This window comes from Ctenopharyngodon idella, chromosome 7 (assembly GCF_019924925.1).
Source record: "Ctenopharyngodon idella isolate HZGC_01 chromosome 7, HZGC01, whole genome shotgun sequence".
Classification (NCBI taxonomy): Eukaryota; Metazoa; Chordata; class Actinopteri; order Cypriniformes; family Xenocyprididae; genus Ctenopharyngodon; species Ctenopharyngodon idella.
In genome coordinates, this window is record NC_067226.1 from 43,021,781 (window position 1) to 43,042,201 (window position 20,421).

At 40.7% G+C, this 20,421-nt stretch overlaps 1 long non-coding RNA gene across 1 annotated transcript in view; it reads left to right on the top strand.

Moving 5' to 3' along the window:
- LOC127515176 (uncharacterized) overlaps window positions 1-20,421 on the top strand; it is an 84,201-nt gene that overhangs the window by 38,986 nt on the left and 24,794 nt on the right. The window contains exon 3 of the long non-coding RNA XR_007930778.1: window positions 10,687-10,757. This is a non-coding gene — a long non-coding RNA (uncharacterized LOC127515176). The remainder of the gene's footprint in view (window positions 1-10,686; window positions 10,758-20,421) is intronic.

Consider the following 20,421-nt stretch of genomic DNA (forward strand, 5'->3'; position numbering starts at 1 on the left):
TAACAATAAAAGATGGAACATTTAAAACAAAAAGTGTCCGTACTAATTGACCATTTACAGATGAGAAGCAGGATGTTGTTATTTACATTCTTACGCAGTTTGTATCCGTGGAGGGCGACGTCACCCTGAAGTCGGAACGGAAAATTAACACGGAGAATAAGGTTGCACCGAGCTCGCAAACGAGGCTGACCCTCATCACAAGCCGACCATTATTTTTTAGTGGCGCTGCATTTATTAGGGAGTCTGATTTTAATGGCCCTCTTTTTCTCTGTTGTGTCAGGTCTTTACAGAGAGCGGCTCTTCCGCCTGGCCTCCGCCGTCCACCTCTTGAACTGCTTCGCGACACATTAGGTCGCCACTTTGTTATGAGCCTGTGTGTGGCCCGCTGCCAGAATGGAATCAAAAAATTACTAATAATAGTGTTCAGAAAATGGCCGCCATGAAGGATGCTGTGGGATATTTATTAGATTTTTATGGCCATTTTTTACAGTAAACCTCCCCCAGCCCCAGCCACCTTTGTACATTACAACGTTTTATCTCCCATTTCTCTAACAGTCCTACTCTGCTTTTACCGTTTGGCTCATTTCTGCAGTCCGTACCCACCCTGAACGCCGAAACAGCTCATTAGGGCAGTGTGCGACTGCTGGTCTCATTGGCTGAGCTGGAGGTGGAGGAATAGCACATAATTATGAAGTGGAGATGGCATTACGCTCATCAGGAATTATGGATGAGTCTCTGGGCGCCGGCCCCAGTGTCGAGTCACCACGGGCCCCGGCACGGGGAGGACGGTGGTGATAGCAGACATTTGGGTTACAGGTAGAAAGGTCACCTAGAGGAACTGCACCCCTCATCACTCAGCATTCACACCCATAGCTCACATCACCAGCCTTAACCTACACACACACTTACCGCAGACATCACTAGTCACAGCTGACACTTGTGTCCTCCAACCTTGTGTACTGTTGCTGAGGCAACCAACACCCATCTTAGTTCACCCTATAACATTCACGGACATCTCTGATGGAAACCCTGCAATCGGAATTTTCGCAATCAGAATCAGGGGGGCTCACTTAAAACAGGCATGTATGATTGGATGACCTAAATATCATGGATTTTATCCTGTGTCAAAAGTGAGGAACAAATTGTGATTAATACAAGCAAAAAATGACATGAAAATGTTATTATGGCTGTGCTAACTAAAGAGTATACACACAGACTTTTTGGCGCTTTTGTACAAGTAATTTAATTAATTAAACATTGTTGATAAAAATGTAAGATAAATAAGCAATCAAATGTGCGAATGTGCAACATTTGAACTGCTTTTTTAAAGTCCCCCTGTAGTCAATTCAATAATTGTATCCCTTAAAACTCATCTTTGATGACCAAAATGTTATATTTAAACATTTTTCCTGTGAAAAAAATTCAAATGTAACTCTACACCTTTGCCTCATTTAGTATACTTGAATACGCAAATTAGCCCTGCCTCCATTCACTCGCACGAGCTCAGAGATCCACTCGGTCAACTTACTGAGGTGCACAATGGTATCGCTCTTTACAACGTCGGACACATAAAGGTGATTAATATGATTTGCCTTTTGCTTGACTTTGTTATCAAACAGCTCATAATGTGTTGCTAATGTTACACAAACCATGTTCCTGTTTGCTATCTCAGAGTCAGACAGCTGCCTTCTACAAATCAGTATTCTTAGAAATGCTTTGAATGTCGCAATATACATCATATACATAATTCCCCCACTATATTGCTAAATGTACACAATTTTTAATATCAACAGAAAAATATACCGGGATAACCTGGCTTCTCTTGAAACTCCCTTCCTCGGAGCATAGTTAATGATACACTAAAGCCCGCCGGCTGTTGATGTGATTGGTTACAAGGTAGTTTGTGAAGTCAGAAACACCGGCGATTTCAAACCGCGTCTTTGAGGTTCACTGGAATTTTAAGGAGAAAATACTCAGCAATGGTGTTGACTTAAGAATTTGCACATGGTTTGTCTTAAAGCATATTAAAAACACCACATAGACATATAATCAACATTAAAACCTTGATTTTCACCACAGGGGGTCTTTAACAATTACAATTATCACTAAAATTAACTAATTTATCTTTACCCTTAAATACATGAATGTTTCGCTAATCATTATTACATATTCGGGTCTTTAGTGACCCGGCCCTATGTCTAACACGGATGGATCGCTGACTGCTGCAATAGTATAAAACTCTCCTGATATTTTAATAACAATTGCTAAGGAGTAAAATAAAGCATATTTCGTAACCTTTTGGAACTTGAAAGGGCTCAATTTGAGCAGATGCTTTTTACCATCATCTCTGTCATCGCCAAAGCTCATTTTCCCAGTACATTCAGCATCTGGCTCATATTTGCAATCTCAACCATATTGTCAAAACTATAATTTTCAATGTCTTCAAAATCAATATTTTGCTCTCTTACAGCTTCTTTACTAGATCCACCATCAGTGACAGCGACATTATATCTGATATTTGATTGCGTACAGTACTTGCTCTGCAGTAAATCGCTCAGTCATTTCAAGTTTTGCTGATGATACTTGTATTCTTTTGTTTTATGCCTGCAGTAATTATGATTGAAACATCAGGTCAATATTGTGTTTCAGACATTGCCACCTTCAGGAATAAAGGTGAATTGCACTTATTTAGTCATCAGAGATTCAATTATTGTTGCGCAGATAAAGATTACACTATTACACTAGTGACCAAATACACCCAGAACGCTGTGTCTCACAATGCGCAAATACTCTTTCATGTCTTTCTGAGCTTGCACAGACATATTCACACAAAAATATGCCAAAATGCCTGTCTTCTCATTCCCCATTTCCTGTCTATTGTGAGGGTGCAGGAGGCATTGTGCCAGAGTCTCGTAAACACAGTTGGTTATGTCTTAAATGAACGTAAACGTGAGATAAGATGCATGTGTAACAGTATATTGGATCCGATTGATTGGAGCTCTTAAAGTGACAGCAGCCTAATATTCCTGCTGCTAGGCCTATTTTATTTATTTATTTTTATTTTTTTATTTTTTTTGGTGAGGCCAGTGAAAAAATCCTTACTGTTGAGCCCTGCCTATACACATATTGTACAGAAACTGCCTTTTTTTTTTTTTTTCGATAGCATGCTTGTATTTCCTTGGCCATTGATGGTGAGTGCCGTAGTTTTTCTGGACCATGACCAAGAGATATTTGTGAGCATTCTGTAGGTGGAACTGATGCGTTTGAATACATTGCGCTTAAATTTAAGATGAGCTGCGATTTTGTAAAGAAGGATGCATTTAGGAACGTTTTGTGCATATGGACATTTTATAAATTGGTCTTTGGAACATTTCGAAAACTGTCGTATATTCACATTTAGGATAATTATGCTCACATCTTTATGTATATATATATATATATATATATATATAAATAAGAAAAGATGAACTTTTAAGACACACTAAAAAAAAATTGCTGAAATATCCCCATTAAAGACTTCCTGAATGACTCATTACAGATTGAAGAATTAACCTTCGAGAGTTTTTAAGCATCTAACTATTGATGGTATATATTTAGTTATGTAACGCTGTTTATGTGTAATGGGGACTTTTGGACAAGTTAGCTTGTTATTTAGTTTGGCTTGGCTCTCACATTACCATTAGATAGATGGGCTCCTGTGAGACTACTAAACCAGGCTGATCAGAAGAAAAGAAAGGAAAGGAAAAGGAAAGAGAGGAAGAAATTGCAATCAGTGACTTGCTCGTGATCCAGTGCATTTAGAGTGTTCGCCTCCTCCCGCCCACTCGAGACCTAAACCCAGAACTCACTGTGTGCCAGTGCAGTAAACAGGTCCAATTAGAGCAGTTTCCCCAACACACACACACACACACACACACACACACACACACACACACACACACAATATATAATGCAATGCCAGTAGCTGTTGCCAGCATCTTAATGCACACTAATCTTTCTGACGTTTACCTGCTAATATGGCTTGATTCAATAAGTCAAGTGGCGACAGACAGTTTTCCAGGGAACAAGAAATCAACTGTCAATATTTAACTTTGTATGCACAGTGTTTATTTGTGGTTATGTGTAAGGTGAGTGTGTACATCTGTGCGTCTTTCCATTGCATCAGAACTGATATTAGAGATAAATTAACATATTTTCAGTGATGTTGACCCTTATGGGTCAATGATGAATAAGCATATCCATGGTAAGGAAATTAAAAAGAAAATGAAATCATATGTATATCTCACACACACACACACACAAACACGCACGCACGCATGCACATACACACACAATTACTTAATAAGCTATTATTCTTTTAATTGGGCTTTTTTTTCATTATGATATCAGAACAGGATCACCCTGACAATTTTGACTATACCCCCCGAAAATATGCCATTTGAATTGCATTTTTTAATGCAAAAAGTCATATTAATAATAATTAGGGTCATGTCATTGACCCTTATACACATTTATCCACATATTTATATAGAAGCATGCACACTTCAACAGAGAAAGTGATTTGGTTGTTGACCTTGTGAATGCAAAAAGCAGAGTTGAAGCCCAATGACCCATATATACTCCTTTCCCCTCCCTGCATCCCTCCTTTCCAGTCTGCCTCGGCTCCCTCTTGCTTTCTACGCCACTTATCAGCTGAAATAAGTGCCATCATCAGAGACTGGGATTGATGGCGATCCCAGCATGCACTCTGCTACATTATTTAAACCTGGAGTGGACATCAAGATTTCTGCTTTTGTCTTCTAGTCTTCAGCTGTCAGAGGTCTCAGATCTGTGATTCCTGTTGTGTCATTTAACCAGGCTCCAGCGTGGAGCAGCACAAAGAAGTCCGACAATTTGACAGGGCCATGCCAGATTCGAGCTGCACCGCTGTATCTCAATAGCCCAGCCCCAAAGAAACTGCATTTTGGCTTCATGACCATTTGAATCTGCATGTAAGTCTTCCAAAACCAGATGCACAGACCGAGAGAAAGTGAGTGAGAGAAAGAGAGAGTGAGCTCTTCACCTCAGGGCTGTGGGGGAGAGTTTGAACAATGTCTCCCCAGGGGGGTGATATTTTATAGTTTGTGTCCATCAGTGGTGTGGCCCGGGGCGCTGGGGTTGACAGTAAGTGCTCTCAACACCGCTGACACTGATTCATCTGAGCTACGACATACATGAGACGAGGGGAGGGGGGTGAAAGAGGACGAACAAGGCAAAAAAAAAAAAAAGAAGGGAAGGGTGTTGGGGCGACATCTTAGAGCCTTGCGTGCATGACACGGACCTTACCTTTTCATCCGCTCACCCAAGACCTTTGTGTTTTTGCGTTTGTTGGTTGGGCCACCCGGTTTGAGAGCGGACCCTCCAATCTAACATGGCATTTCAATTTCTCCTCCACTCCACCTGCTCTTTTCCCCTGCTTCTACATTTATATAGAAGAGGAAGACTGCGAACCCCGTGCCCGCAGGATACGCATACTAAGCAATCAATGTGTCACCTCTTCTTGGCAATCCTTTTTTCCCCCCCATACAGAAGACCTGCTCATTTTTTCTTGTCAGCAGAAGGTAATTTGCTGTATTGTGATTCGGCCCAATAGCTGGGTGATGGAGGTGCATGATGGGTCCGCACCCAAACCCCCCCCCCACCCCGCGTACACACGTTCTAGACGGCTCCCCACCCAGAGCCGCATCTCCATCTGAGGCTGTTAAATGTGATAAGCGTGGAGTGTGGCGCAGGGGCCTCTGATTAATAAAAGATGGGGCTGCTCCGAGCTCCCAGGGGGATGTCCTTTCTGAACCGACCCGCCCCTCACACGCACAGACGCTCCACACAATGCCTCCTGCACCCTCACAATAGACAGGAAATGGGGAACGAGAAGCAATCATGGAAATATAACATTTAAAACGTCTGCGTCCTGTGCCCCTCGCATCTAGCACATGTGCATTAGAATGGACAGTGGTTTGCCTTTTGAAAAGCCAAAAATATGACTAATATATTCACATATTTGGGAGATACATATGTGAGACGAGGAGGTCTGATACCCTGCTGTTTCAGAGGACAAAAAACAAATTTAGTTTTTATATATTCAGATTTTGAACGTGTGCACTGATGCAGTACTGTTTTTATTGTAGATCTATATTGAAGAGAGGGACATTACATCCGTCTGCATATTTATGGGCATGTGTGTGTGAGAGTGAGTGAGCATTCCGGGCGCCTCCATGCAGAGAAGCTGCGTGGAACCATGTCACCTCTTCACTCATTGACATGTAATGGCTTTGTTACCAACAGACGCTTTGTCCTTATTCTCCTCATGTTTACAAGAAAAGACAGCATAACCCTGGTTGCCCATGGAGACCGGAGACATCCCCCTTTCTCCCTTCCTTCTTGGCACTTCAAATTTAGATGATTCATTTTCTTTAAAGGGATAGTTTGAAAAAATGAAGATTATCCCATGATTTACTCACCCTCAAACCATCCTAGGTGTATATGACTATCTTTGAGATATATTTAAAAATATCCTTGCTCCTCCAAGCTTTATAATGGTTGTGAAGCCAACCATCCCCCCCCCCAAAAAAAAAAAAAATCCATCCATAATAAAAGCAATCCATACGGTTCCAGGGGGTTAATAAAGGCTATCTGAAGTGACGCGATTTGGTTTTGTAACAAAAATATCCATATTTAAAACATATTTAAACTATAAATTAAAATAACTAGCTTCCGGCGGACGACCATACACATACTGCGCAAGTCGACTTGCACCAAACGAGTAACCCCTGACGCAGGATGTAGGAGTAGCGTAAGCTTAGACCCCTCTCGCGGTTCAAACAAATAGGGCTGTACAACAAACCCAAGCTCCTCTTCTCTTACATTGAAAATCCTCCGACATTTCTCTTTAAAAATTATCATTTTAGAATTCTAATTCGTGACCGGTGTTTTGTTTTGCTCTATCCTCTGAGCTTCCGCGTTTGTCATTGCGTCATGTGTCGGATCAGAGGTTACTCTTCCGCAGGATTTTTGGATATTTTTCTTACAAAAACCCATTGCTTTGCTTCAGAAGGTCTTTATTAATACCCTGGAGCCGTATGGATTTCTTTTATAGTGGATGGATGCATTTTTGGCTTCAAAATGTGGCATTCACAACCATTATAAAGCTTGAAGGAGCAAGGATATTTTAAAAATATCTCTGATTGTGTTCGTCTGAAAGAAGATAGTCATATACACCTAGGATGGTTTGAGGGTGAGTAAATCATGGGATAATTTTCATTTTTGGGTGAACTAACCCTTTAATTTTGGTTTTAAATGAATCAACGTTGTGGAATAAATCGTAGAAACACAAATGTAATCATAACTGGACACCCAGTCTTTTTTGCAAAATTAAGCATAATTGCATAGCCATTAAGCTAAACACACACTCACAAACACAAATGCTCATCAAACCTCTGTCAAGTAGCATGTAGTGTTTCTCTTTAAGATTCTTGAATGGTCCAGTTGCTGCTCTTTTGTAGACACTGCGTTTATCTTTTCGTAACCACGCCCCCACCACGGAACCAGACAATAGCTGGACGTTTCTAATTTTCTGCTGGATAATGGCGGTCATACTAAAATGAAATAGGTCAGAGGTCGGTTTTGCTGAATGCGATTTCTGGGGACACGGACCTTTCCCTTTTGATAAGACAGAATGCAATTCTTTAATTCGATTCTATTGAGATTGTCTTTTCAGAATGGCAGCTGAGAAAATAGATCATGCTTTGAATGAATTTCATATGACAACATTATAAATTCAGTTTTACGACCTGCATTTTGGAATTGTATGTCAACCTTTGGGTTTATTTACTTATTCTGTAATGAGTGCATCCAGGTACGATGCAGCTGTGCTTGTGTGCTTCTGATATTCATGTGCCTGTGTCCCTTTTGACCTCATCAGCGGACTCCTCCCACTAGCCTCAGCTGAAATAGATTGATATTGCCAGCGCATGAATATGTATGCATATGCACATTGACTTGAACTTGATTTTGACCTTTGTTTCCATAAACAGTATACATATACACATGAGCCATCCGCTTCACTCCGGAAAATTGAGGCACATAACGTTTCCATACATTGATATATCTTTTTTTTTTTTCCTTCACAGCATTTTAGAATTACATATATACACCCACAAAACAATATCATTTATTTTGTGTTGACCTGTATTTTTTACCAGCACACTGTAGTAGATATACTAGCCAAAGATGGCAGTTACTCTTACTAAAGGTAGTTTTTGCTCAATTTAATTAAAGGGATAGTTCACCCAAAAATTAAAATATTTGGAAGGAAGATATTTGGAAGAATGTTTGTAACCAAGCAGATCTCGACCCCCCATTGACTGCCATAGTAGGGGGAAAATACTATGATAGTCAATGGGGGGGTGAGATCTGCTTGGTTGCAAACATTCTTCCAAGTATCTTCCTTTGTGTTCAGCAGAACAAAGAAATGCATACAGGTTTGGAACAACTTGAGGATGAGTAAATGATGACAGAATTGTCATTTTTGGGTGAACTATCCCTTTAATATTATTGTCAAAAATGTAATGACAATTATCTAATGGAATTCTTGGCAATCTTGTCAAAATATAGTAACAGTTATTTGTAAATTTTAATACAATCTATTTGCAATTCCTGTCAAAATATAATGACTATTATTGACAAAACTAATGCTAATGTTTGGTCAAATCTAATGGCCATTCCTGTCAAAAAAAAGTAATTGCAAAACCAAATAGATAAGATATTACTGGCAATAATCTAATGGCAATTACATGTTAAATCCAATGAAATTCATTAAAAAAAAGAAAGAAAGAAAGAAAGAAAGAAAGAAAGAAAGAAAAACTATGGTAATTATTGGCAATACTTGTCAAAATCTAATGATACTTAATTAAAAAATCAAATGGCAAAATCCAATGTTAATTATTGGTAAAATCTAATGGGAATTCTTGACAAAAAGTTAGTGGAGAATATTTCATTATAAATTCCAAAAGTTATTGGATACTCTAATTGCAAAACTGAATGGAAATATATATTTTCTGGCAAAAATCTAATGGCAAGTATGTGTCAATTCTAATGGAATTCATGCAGAAAAAAAAAAAAAAAAAGATTTGCAATTATTGGCAATACTTGTCAAAATCTAATGATACTTAATTAAAAAATCAAATGGCAAAATCCAATGCTAATTATTGGTAAAATCTAATGGGAATTCTTGACCAAAAGTAATGTAAGTTAGTTGGGAATATTTCATTATGAATTCTAAAAGTTATTGGTTACTCTAATTGCAAAACTGAATGGAAGTATATATTTTTGGCAAAAATTTAATGGCAATTATGTGTCAATTCTAATGGAATTCATGAAAAAAAAAAAAAAAAGATTTGCAATTATTGGCAATTTTTGACAAAATCTGATGGCAAAATCAAATGCTAATTTTTGGTCAAATCTATAATGCCGATTGGTGGAGTTTATTTCATGACAAATTGTAAATTCTAACTACACTAATTAGATGCTGTAATTGTAAAACCGAATAGAAATTCTTGGAGAAATCGAATGGCAATTCCTCTCAAGTGGCACTCTTCATCTGAGCACTGTATTTATGTGTTTGACATTTCTCTCTGTTCCATGTTCTCATCTGCATTTCAGCCCATATGTATGCTGGCATGAGACTCCATTTCCCAGAGAGCAGCAGAGGAGAGGAGGTGGGGTTGCTGTACTCTCTTAAACTGCTGCCCTGGAAGGTCATTGCTCACAGTCATGTGAGAGGCCAGTGCGGCCCCTTGGGCCCTATGACAAACAGGGCTGCAGTGCTGAGGTGTGTGTCAGGGGTGTTTTTCCACAAAGCATTCTATAAAAGTGTAACCGCTCCATGTTTGCCCTTTCCTCCCTGTACGCACGCACTGCTCAGCCAAAAGGCCCCTAAAGAGCTCTTAAGAAGTGCTGAGCCAACACACAAGCTGGCCCTGCTAGCAACTCTAGTAATTCTCTTTCTCGCGCTTTCTTCCACTTTTCTGTCCCGTGTTCCGTCGCTTGTGCTGAATCACTGCCGCGGCGGGGAGAGCGGGAAAGGCGGTGCTTGTTTGGGGCCTGAAGCTAATTATGGAGCATTAGAGCAGGGCTAAATAAATGTGTAGTGTTACTAATTGCGTGCCAGTGAAAACAATAACTCTACAACAGATGCCCAAGGGCACAGGGGGACGAGAGGCTCTTGGCACGGGGCCATCAGCGGCCCCTCCTCCAACCCTCCGGCTACCTCACCCACTGTCTATGCCAGCAGCACTGAGAAACACATGCAACCTGGCATCGGCAGTAAGCAGTCAAGCTGCGTTTGTGCATGTGGATGAGCTTGTATATGTGTTTCCCAAGCTGATGTTGCAAACATGCGCCGCAGCAACAGCGGCAATCTGTCCCCGCCACCTTCACACATCACTGCATTAATAAACATGAATTAGTAATAGCACAATTAGACCAGGCCCGGGCGCGTCGGCTGCACTGCGTGCTTGTGCGGAAAATGTGAGCTTCTGAGAAGCTCTGTCACTCATATCCCAAAAACTCCTAATACTGTCCCATTGCATTCTTTTTCTTTTATGTCTCACACGTCTTTCTTTGTATTTCCGTGTGTCTGTGTTCTAGATTTGGATTCGCTCTGTGACGGGAGACGGCGTTTGAACGGTGCACACTGCTGGATCTCCGGTGGCCTGCCGGTACGTACACCCACTCTCACACAGATTTCCCAGCAGCACCTGAGTGAATGAGGCTAACGTGAGTCTTTACACCCGCTTAGACCACACGCAAGACATGAGTGACAGCGTCACATCACAACTTCACTTAAGTTCACATGTCAAATCGAAACTAGAGATCCAATCAGACTCTGTCCTACTACAAAAATGACAGTGGATCTGAAAAACACACTCGCATACAAACGTACAGTGGCCTCTCAGGTCTTTACGCAGTGTTTAGATAACAACCAACTATCTCTCACAGCCAGAAATGCTGCGATGAGTAGCAAACATATGAGTCTGAACTGTTACAGCTGGTTTGGGCTTAACACACACACACACACAGGTGGACCGCAGACTGCCTGTCTCAGGGCCAGGCCAACGCTCCCTCAGCAGGACTTACGCACGCACATTGCAACGGAATCTCACTGTAATCCAGTCGTAATGTAGTGCTAACATACTGGCAGACACACACTGCCACAGGCTCTTATTGATCATTTTACACACACACGGATACACTCACAGGTGTGCACGTATAGTCTTTTGTGGCCCACTGACATATTTGTCTGTTGCAACACTGGCCTAAGGAAGTGAAATCATTTCTTATTCTGCCTTTTCCTTGTTTCTTGAACCCCTTTCCCTTATTCGTCTCTTAATTCCCTCGTTTATCTATCTTTTTTTTCCCTCTACTGATCGTGGCATTAGCACAGATTACTAATGATCCCTTCGTTTTGAAGCTTTTCTGCATCACAGTCTCAAGGGAGCCGTCTCCGTTGTGTTTTTACTAATTGCTGTAATTTATTGACTTGTTAAGGATTTCTGAGCAATTAATTCTGTTTTTTATTTCTCTCATTCTTCACAAATACATTCCTTGTGCTCCTTAAAGTAGAAGAACATTTTGCAGATTACTTATTATAGAATAAGGTCATTCAGTTAAAAAAATAATATAATATAATATAAAAAAAATTATAAATAATAATATTTGGTTTCTTTTCATATAAAATAATATTGTTACATAAAGTATAAATATCATGCTTCTTTTTTTTTTTCACATCCATCTTTGAAGGAAGCCAGTGGATGATACCCACAGCCTAAACCTGACTCTAAACTTAAGCTATTAAGGTCTAGTAGTATAAGTAAAGTGTTTTAGTCTTTGGAGCCACAGCACACCTCAATTTCTCTAATGTAGCACCTACTGCAATAAATCAGGTGCGGATAACATAATCACGCTAATAACCTGCGGTGTGTCTGTATAACCACTTAAAGGGATAGTTCAGCCAAAAATTAAATATGTCATTCCAAACCTGTATGACTTTCTTTCTTGTGTGGAACACAAAAAGAGCTATTTAGCAGAATGTCCAAGCTGCTTTTCTCCATACAATGAAAGTGGTGAGCACAGCTCTGATCCTCATCCATTCACTTTCATTGTATGGAGAAAAGCAGCTTGGATGTTCTGCTAGGTAACTCGTCTAGAAAGTCATATGAGTTTGGAACAACTTCAGTACTGTTGTTTCCCACTCCATAATATACGTTTTTATACCATTGTATCTCTTTTAGATCCATGTTTCAGATGCTAGTTGGCAGCTAAGGCGCTACAGCCAGCAAGGTGTCATGCCAGAGGTGTACGCCTTGAATGTGTGTGTGTTAAAGTGTACATTTCCATTACACAAAGGTATTCATCTAAATAGAGACAAGGCTTCATTCTCATGGTTTTAGATTGTGGGCTGATAGGTGATCAGTGGTCCGACATCCTGCATCAATTCTCTTCATTATGGCCTGCAGACCAGGCCTGATCTTCAATCAGCCCTGATCACATGAGCTGAGCATAACCACAGTGCTGCCGAAATACACTTTGGTCTGGATCAATACAGGCCTCCCTTGGGCTCTTATGCCTGATCCCCCCTGGTGAGTCATGTGACTGAGTGGCAAGACAGGCCTGATTTTCTCCTCATCCATTGTTCTCCATTGTAAGACCAGCTTTTCTGTTAGTTATCCAGACTTTTGTCCAAAATGTGCTCAAGTTAAAAAATATTCAGTCAGTAGAAAGTTGAAAGTGTCTATACTCCAATAGCGAGGAACTGGTCCACGTCCAATGAGTAATATCCCATTTTTGAATGTTCCACCATGATCCATTGCTGCACAGTTGGAGTTTACGAAAAGATCAGACACCAAAATCCTCAAAGTGGCCCGCAATTATCCTCAAGGCTATCAAATATTTGGTATGTTGTTTTCTCATTATGAATTCCCTTTGGAAGTGATCACCGCCGTATTTAGCAGGCCTCCTTATGAGCGAGAAGTCATCGGGTATAGTCGTTCGCAGGTAAATTTTATGGTACGCGACTCCATTCCCGTCAACCACAGGCGTTTTTTTTTCCTAGAGAGAATAAATGATAATTAAATTTACAAAGCAATCAGAATTAATCGCGTACCATCTCCCACAGCGATTACACACCTCCGCCTCCCCCTGCGCACACATACGCTCATTTACTCACCAGGCCAAACCTGCGCCTGTTTTCGCTTATACGTTACCTCTCTCGCCCACTTCCTCTCTCTCCGTAAATTATTTTGTATACTTACGGCGAGACTCATTAGTCACCCCTCCCTTCCGCGGCTTAACGAGAAAGCGATTAGAATGCATGTTAACGCAGTCCCAATGGCTGCTCCTGCTCGCTTCTCTACGTCCACACCACACTGCTTTACCTTCAGCACTGCCTCCTTCTGCCTCTCTGTGAGATCTCCCCTTCTCTCCCCTCTACCTCTCTCTTCTGTGGCTGCAGCCTCTCTCTCCTTTCCTCTCTCTCTTTCCCTTTCCTCGTCCTCTCTGCAGCCTCTCTCTCTCTTTCCCTCGCTCCTCCCTCTCTTAGAGCTGCAGGCTGCTGGGGGTTTTAGACGGATCACTCTCACAATGCCTGATCAATACGGCTATTGATCGGCTGGCAAAATGTTTATAAAATCATCCCGGGCAACCGGAGCGACGGGGTGGAGAGGAGGAGCGTGAGCGAGGGGAGGGCCGTGAGGGCGATGCCATTCGGCCAGGGTAGAGGAGGCAGCGTGCCCGTTATTGGTTGCTTCTCTGCCCGCCTTGCCAGGCAACTAACGGGGTACGTTGTTCTGGCACGCAGCTCCCCGCTTTCGTTCCTGCGGCGCTGAGGCGAACTTTTCTGCCTCACGAGCCGCCACCTCCACCGCAGCAGCGGCACCGTTTTTACTGCACACCGTTGGCTGCCAGCCAAACTGTGACAGCACCCACCCCCCGACATCCCACCTCCCATGAGTCAGTAACCTTCATTTGCATAAATTAGCAGGCGGCAGGCAGTGCCAGGCTCTTAACGAGCCCATGTCATGTCATGTCGTCCCTCCTCCCCTCGTTCGCTTCCTGCTACACGAGGACACCCGTACTCCCGGCCCACCTGCCTTTGGCATGGAATACCCTCTGGACCGTGCTCCATTTCACCAGCTCTCTTTGTGACTCCTGGGACCCTGCTCCAACTATATCAGCATTATCAAACAACACGTCCCCATAGATCCCCCTGTTCCCGTGTGAGCTTGTGCTGGGAGATCTCAAACTAAAACACACACTCAGTGCTGCCCTTACTTTTCTGAATGGTTCCTACAGACAAGTTTTTCCACCTCGCACTTAGAGATGCTAACCACAGCAAACCTAGCTCACTGCTAATCTTTTCATCTAGAGCTCCATTCATGATGGAGAAGGACTCGTCCTTGACATCCCGCAGTCCTGACTGTAAAGGATCATTAGCATTCATCAGTCATTCATCAGCGTTTGAGGAACAAATCTGATATGCAGCCCTGAAGATAATGGAAAGATACCTAGAACAATTAAACTGCTGCATCAGGCTTTAATTCTCGAAATGTATCAGCAGCTGCCATGTAGTTTAGCAAATTTAGAAAGAAGATTACAGGTTATTGCTATAAAGTTTTCAGACACAAAATATAACCATTCCATATGGTGTATTTAGTAGGGCTGATTTCAATGCATATCATTTTTCTGTGTAGACGCAAATCTTTAGAAAGTTGAGGTGGCTTGTTTTCAAATTCCTTGTAAAGATTCTGCATAATAGCTGTAGAATACACCAACCCACCAATAGAAATGGAATAAGAGGCAGCACTGCAGCTTTATTCTGTGTGAATGAAATGCTCAATCAGAGCTACGTCAAACTTGATCAATTTGCCAAACAGTGCGTGTCTTGTTTTCTGTGGCTGTGCACAATGATCAACTTTTAAGTGTGTAATACATTGTTTAAACCTCTATATATGCCGGTAATGATGTGGCCTCAGTGTCGTTTTTGCATTGCCACGCACCACATGGCACTTATCTGTGTCTGTAATGGTTTTTTTGATAAATAGAATTTTTAATAAATAATGTTTGATGTAGGACTGTTTGATAAAGAATCACAGTGTATCTTTAAGTAGGTTCACCCTACTCCTAGTGCTTGGCAGCCCTAGCGCTTCTCCTCTGGCACTAGCCGTGAAACACTGTGTTTGATAGCCTAGGGCAAAGTCACGTTGGTCAAGCCATCAAGGGGAGTCTGTTCAATTAAGGTGCTGTTTTTAATTAACCATAAAAGCTACTTCTCTCCCAACTAATTGGAGCAGAGAGAGTCTAAGCATCAGGTCTGCTCTGAAATGCTGACTCCGCTGGAATTTATTGAAGTGCCTAACAATACGGAAAGTAGAAAAACACTATTTTTGCAAAGTTTTGCATTACCGTATAGTTTGATTGGATGCACAGCCTTTGACGTCAGCAACAAAGGATATGGGAAGACTTTTTTTTTTCTCCCTTTTTAAAAGTTGATAGGATGTTTATGTTGCTGTGCTAACTATATTCTCAAAAATGCTGGGTTAAAAACAACCCAAGTTGGGTTGAAAATGGACAAACCCAGCGGTTGGGTTAAATGTTTACCCGACGTGCTGGGCAGTTTTATTTAACCCAACTATTGTTTAAAAATTACTGTATTGCTAGCTTTAAAAGTTAAATAAAACTATGCAGCAGGTTGGGCAAACATTTAACCCAATTGCTGGGTTTGTCCATTAACCCAGCATTTTCTTGAGTGTATGCTTGATTATATTTTGAGTTATATATTATTGTATATGAGTTACATTTTATTATGTGCGTTTAGCATTATATTTTCCTGCTTTCCAAGACTCAATCAGAGCAGACTTGTGACCTGTGTACTTTTTTGGCCTACCACTTGATCGATGAGAACCACCATACTAGACCAGTGTAGGTGACCGATTCTGTTAGTAATAGCAGGCCCTAGATCTATACCCTTCTCTCCAGTTTTTTGTTCTCCATCTCATCTCTGTAACGTCTCAGTCTTTATCCTCGCACTCCTTTTCCTGGTTCTCTTCCTTCTTTTCTCTTCATTATTTTCCTTTTGCTTCTGTTCTCTCCCATTTTATTCTTTCATATGCCCCCTCCCCTCCTCATGATGCATAAGAGGGTGTTTTATTTATTCCATCAGAATGCAGAGGGGCTTGGGGTGTGCGTGCCTCACACAGAAATCAATTTCGGCTCAGCCAGTGGAACCAAACAAAGCGCCATGCTCATCGTGGCATCCATGTGCGCTCACAAAACCTAACGCACTCATCTCTCCTCTACTTCCCTCCCTCCTTGGGAGACATTTTGTTCTCACTCTACCGCCATTATTGTCAATCATTGTGCACAAGTGATGAGGTGTGAACACAGCTGGCAAATGAGTGATGGTCAAGTGTATATCATTAGCAGCAAAATGAAGGAAACTCAAACAAGAGCGCTTGTCTGTTTGTAGATATCTCTTTAATGATTTAGAGTTGCAGTTTTCTCTCTTTTTATCTGTCTTACTCTCATTCTTTCTCTGCAAGTCTTCCTTCCCCTTTCTTGTTCTTTCCCTTTTCTTTGTCTGTCAGAGGACAACTGTTTTGCTCATAGGGTGCTCCTACATATCTCAGGAGACTTAATGGAGTTCTCAGATGTGTTCTATTCAAGTATTTATTTTGATTTTGCTATTATAGCTATGCACAATTTCAAGATTGTTCACTTGATTTTCTCTTCTTGCATTTAGCATAATTTTTCCCTGATGTCTCAGACTCAATCAGAATAGACCTGTGACCAGATTTTAGGTGGCAACCTCATTGAGAATCACAAGAGGAGGATACCCCATAGTGGGTTACAAGTATATTCTCATATTCTCAACAATAAACTTGTTTATTATTCATATGAGATGACAAAATCATATGACTCACCCTCATGTACAAACCAATAAGACTTTCGTTCATCTTCGGAACACAAATGAAGATATTTTATAATAAAATCTGAGCGATTTCTGTGACTCCGTTTACAGCTAAGCAACTACCATGTTGACGCTTCAAAAAGTTCATAAAGAGATCGTAAAACTAATCCATATGAATTGAGTGGTTTAGTCCAAATTTTCTGAAGAGACTCATGATATGATGAAGAGATTGAATTTAGACATTTATTCACACATAAACATTAATCATCAAACATAAACAGAAGCTCAACCGAACCTGCTTGACGTGCGAGAACAAACCTCATTGGTTCTGCGTAACACGAGAACGAACCTCACTGGTTCTCGCACGTCAAGCAAACATGCTTGAGCTTCCGCTTACCACAACTGATGTGTGAGCTGATGAATGTTTATAAGTGAATAAAAGCCTAAATTAAATCTGTTCAGTGTATAAAGCGATAGTGTCTCTTCAGAAAATCTGGACTAAAACGTTTAATTCATATGGATTAGCTTACGTTCTCTTTATGAACTTTTTGAAGCGTCAAAGTGGTAGTTGCGTAGCTGTCAATGGAGGGACAGAAATCTCTCAGATTTTATTCAAAATATCTTCATTTTTTTTCTGAAGATGAACAAAAGTCTTACAGGTTTGGAGCAACATGTGGGTGAGTAAATTATGACAGAATTTTAATTTTTGGGTTTAACGCATTAGGTATCGTGAACTAGCATTTCTTAGCCATGGTTAATGTAATTTTTTTATATATTAATACATTTTTTAAGTTTTATAAATTAACATTAGTTGATTTATTATGAACAAACATGAGTTAACAATGAACAATAGTGTATTTATAAATGAGCATTAACCTAGATTAATGAATGCTGCATGTAAAAGTTGTTCATTGTTGCTTCATGATATGGTTGGGTTTAGGGGTTTGGCATTATGGTTAAGTATATGTTTTTTACAATATCTTAGGATTTCAACATCTCATTGAAATTATTACGACTTCTCATGAGGCCAAGTAGGAGAAACAAGAAGCAAGAGACTTACTTAAAGTAAAAGTCTCAATTGTCCCTCCATTTAATCTCATTGCAGCCTAGGAGAAAATATTGAGATATTTTTTTTTCCCTACAAGTATTTCCCTTTGTGTATATAGGCGTGCATATGTATGTTTATCTATGGTATGAGTCATAAATCTGTGCGTTAGCATGTGTTTGTGGGTGTAAATGTGTCCTCGGGGTGTGCTGAATAGTAAGTAAGTGTTGATGATAATATGCTTTTGTGGACTGTGCTGTATAGAGGCCTATGGAAGCCACATCTCTCTCTTGGTCTATTTTTCTCGTTCTCTTTCTCTCTCGCTTCACTTAATGTGAGTTCTGGATCAGCCTTATTCCTCGCTCCACTTTTATTGATTTCAGCGAGAAATAGAGGGAGGAAGAAAGAAAGGGCCTTTTCACAAAGAAGTTAAATGGTCAAGTAGCGGGTGGAGGGTGGCTTTCACCACTTATTGACGAGGTGGAAAAATGTCACTATTATGGAGGCCCTTTCAGGAGATAGCGAGCTGATTGGATGAGTGCCCTGGGGTCAGGTGGAGCGCATTCCTAGCACAACCAAACAAGTGTGTATAAAAGGCCAGAGGATTCAGTTGAACATGTAGAGGTGCCTCTTCACCGGTCGCCCTGTCTATTAGCTGTGTCCAGGCTACTGTCCGAGACTACAAGGCGCTGTGCGAGTCTTTCTTCTCAATCTCTCTGCGGGAGGGAGTCTTGCATGTCTGATCTTGCCACCCATGATCAGTGAAAGTGTTTGTTTGTTAGTGTTCTGGCCTCAGTGGCCTGTCTGAAGAGGAAGTCAAAGGAAGCCAATGCCTGATGTGGCTCAACCGCCTTCAAAGCCTCCAGCAGATAATGCCTGGTGCCAACTGGACGCCTGTGGCTGGTGTCCAAAATTCAAACTAAAGTGCAGTGAGTGGGTGCTTGTGTATGAGAGAAATAGGTTAATAGGAGCACAAGAGAATCAATGGAATTTACAAGGAACAAAACAGTGAGAGAAAAGAGTTGGGTGGACGAAACAGCCATGAGATTCCTAAAAGACTTCAGCTGACCTGTGGCTAGGGGTTCAAACATAAGTCACTCATGCAGCTCTGGGAGTTTGACGTCAAGGCCTTTAATTAGGGAGGCGCATCATCTGGCCAGCCAGTCTCCATAGAACGAGAGAGAGCCTAGCAAAGGTCAACGTGCCACAGAACAGACACTGGATGGCTTAATCTGAGGTGAAATGGTTGCTTTTCTAAATTGATTCCAGTTTGGCAAAGACAAGGGCTGTCTTGTGTTCTAATTGAGCCACTTCAAGACTGCGGCGGAAAGCGGGAACCCTCTCTGAGGAAGGGTTCATAAAGAAGGACACATGAACAAACAAAAATTGTTCAACTGACATCTGGAGCAAAGCTGTCTCCGGGCCTGAGCTGCTGCGGGAAAACCAGTAGGCATGCAAGCCCAACCTCGCACTCATTCACACATGCTCTTCCAACTGTTTCACAGTGCTGTCAGGGGTTCATTGTTTATATCAGTTATATAGTTATTGTGGTTCCAAAAATTGAAATCCCATTTAAATCACCATTTAGTAAATTCATTTCATTGCATTAGATATTTTGCAGAATAACAAAAGTTGTGCATGTGGTCTTTCTTTACAATAAATGCCACTTTGTTAAATATTTTATTCAGTGACTTTCATGCAATTTTAACTGTGGGTTAAACCATACATAACCTTGACAAACCTTGACAAAAAATAGTTTGAGTCTTGAAGATCAAATATATTATATTTTCACTCCAAAAGGCTCTTTTTATTAAGCTGTAAGCACAAGAAATGCAATTTTGTGAATATAGTCACAATGCTTTATGAATATAGTCAGCTAAAGGTTGAGTTTTTTATTTTTAAATATTATTAAAACATAGAAGATATTTTTATTAACAGTTTTTTTTTAGTAATATTATTATTTTAAGATTTTTTAAGATTTTATTTTAATTATTTTACTAAGCAAATTCATTAAGTCCCTGATATAACATTACTATGCAACAATAATAATAGTTTGCTGTTACTATATCTTAACTATTTTCACACAGCTGGAGTGCTGTATTGACCAATCAGAAACCAGGACCATAACTCTTTGTTTTATTATACTGTATATATTCCTACTGTAATAGGTTGCAACCCCCAAACATGGTGTAGCCACATGGTTGCCAAAGCCCTTGACCTAAGATGGAAATTGAGTTTTTCTCCCACACACACATTAACACATGCCACGTTGGCTTACAGACTTTTTTCAAGCTGAATGCATAATATATTAAATGAAATAATGTTTCTTGTGGGGATGGTTGTGGCATGGAATGGATATGCATTGAATCTCAAT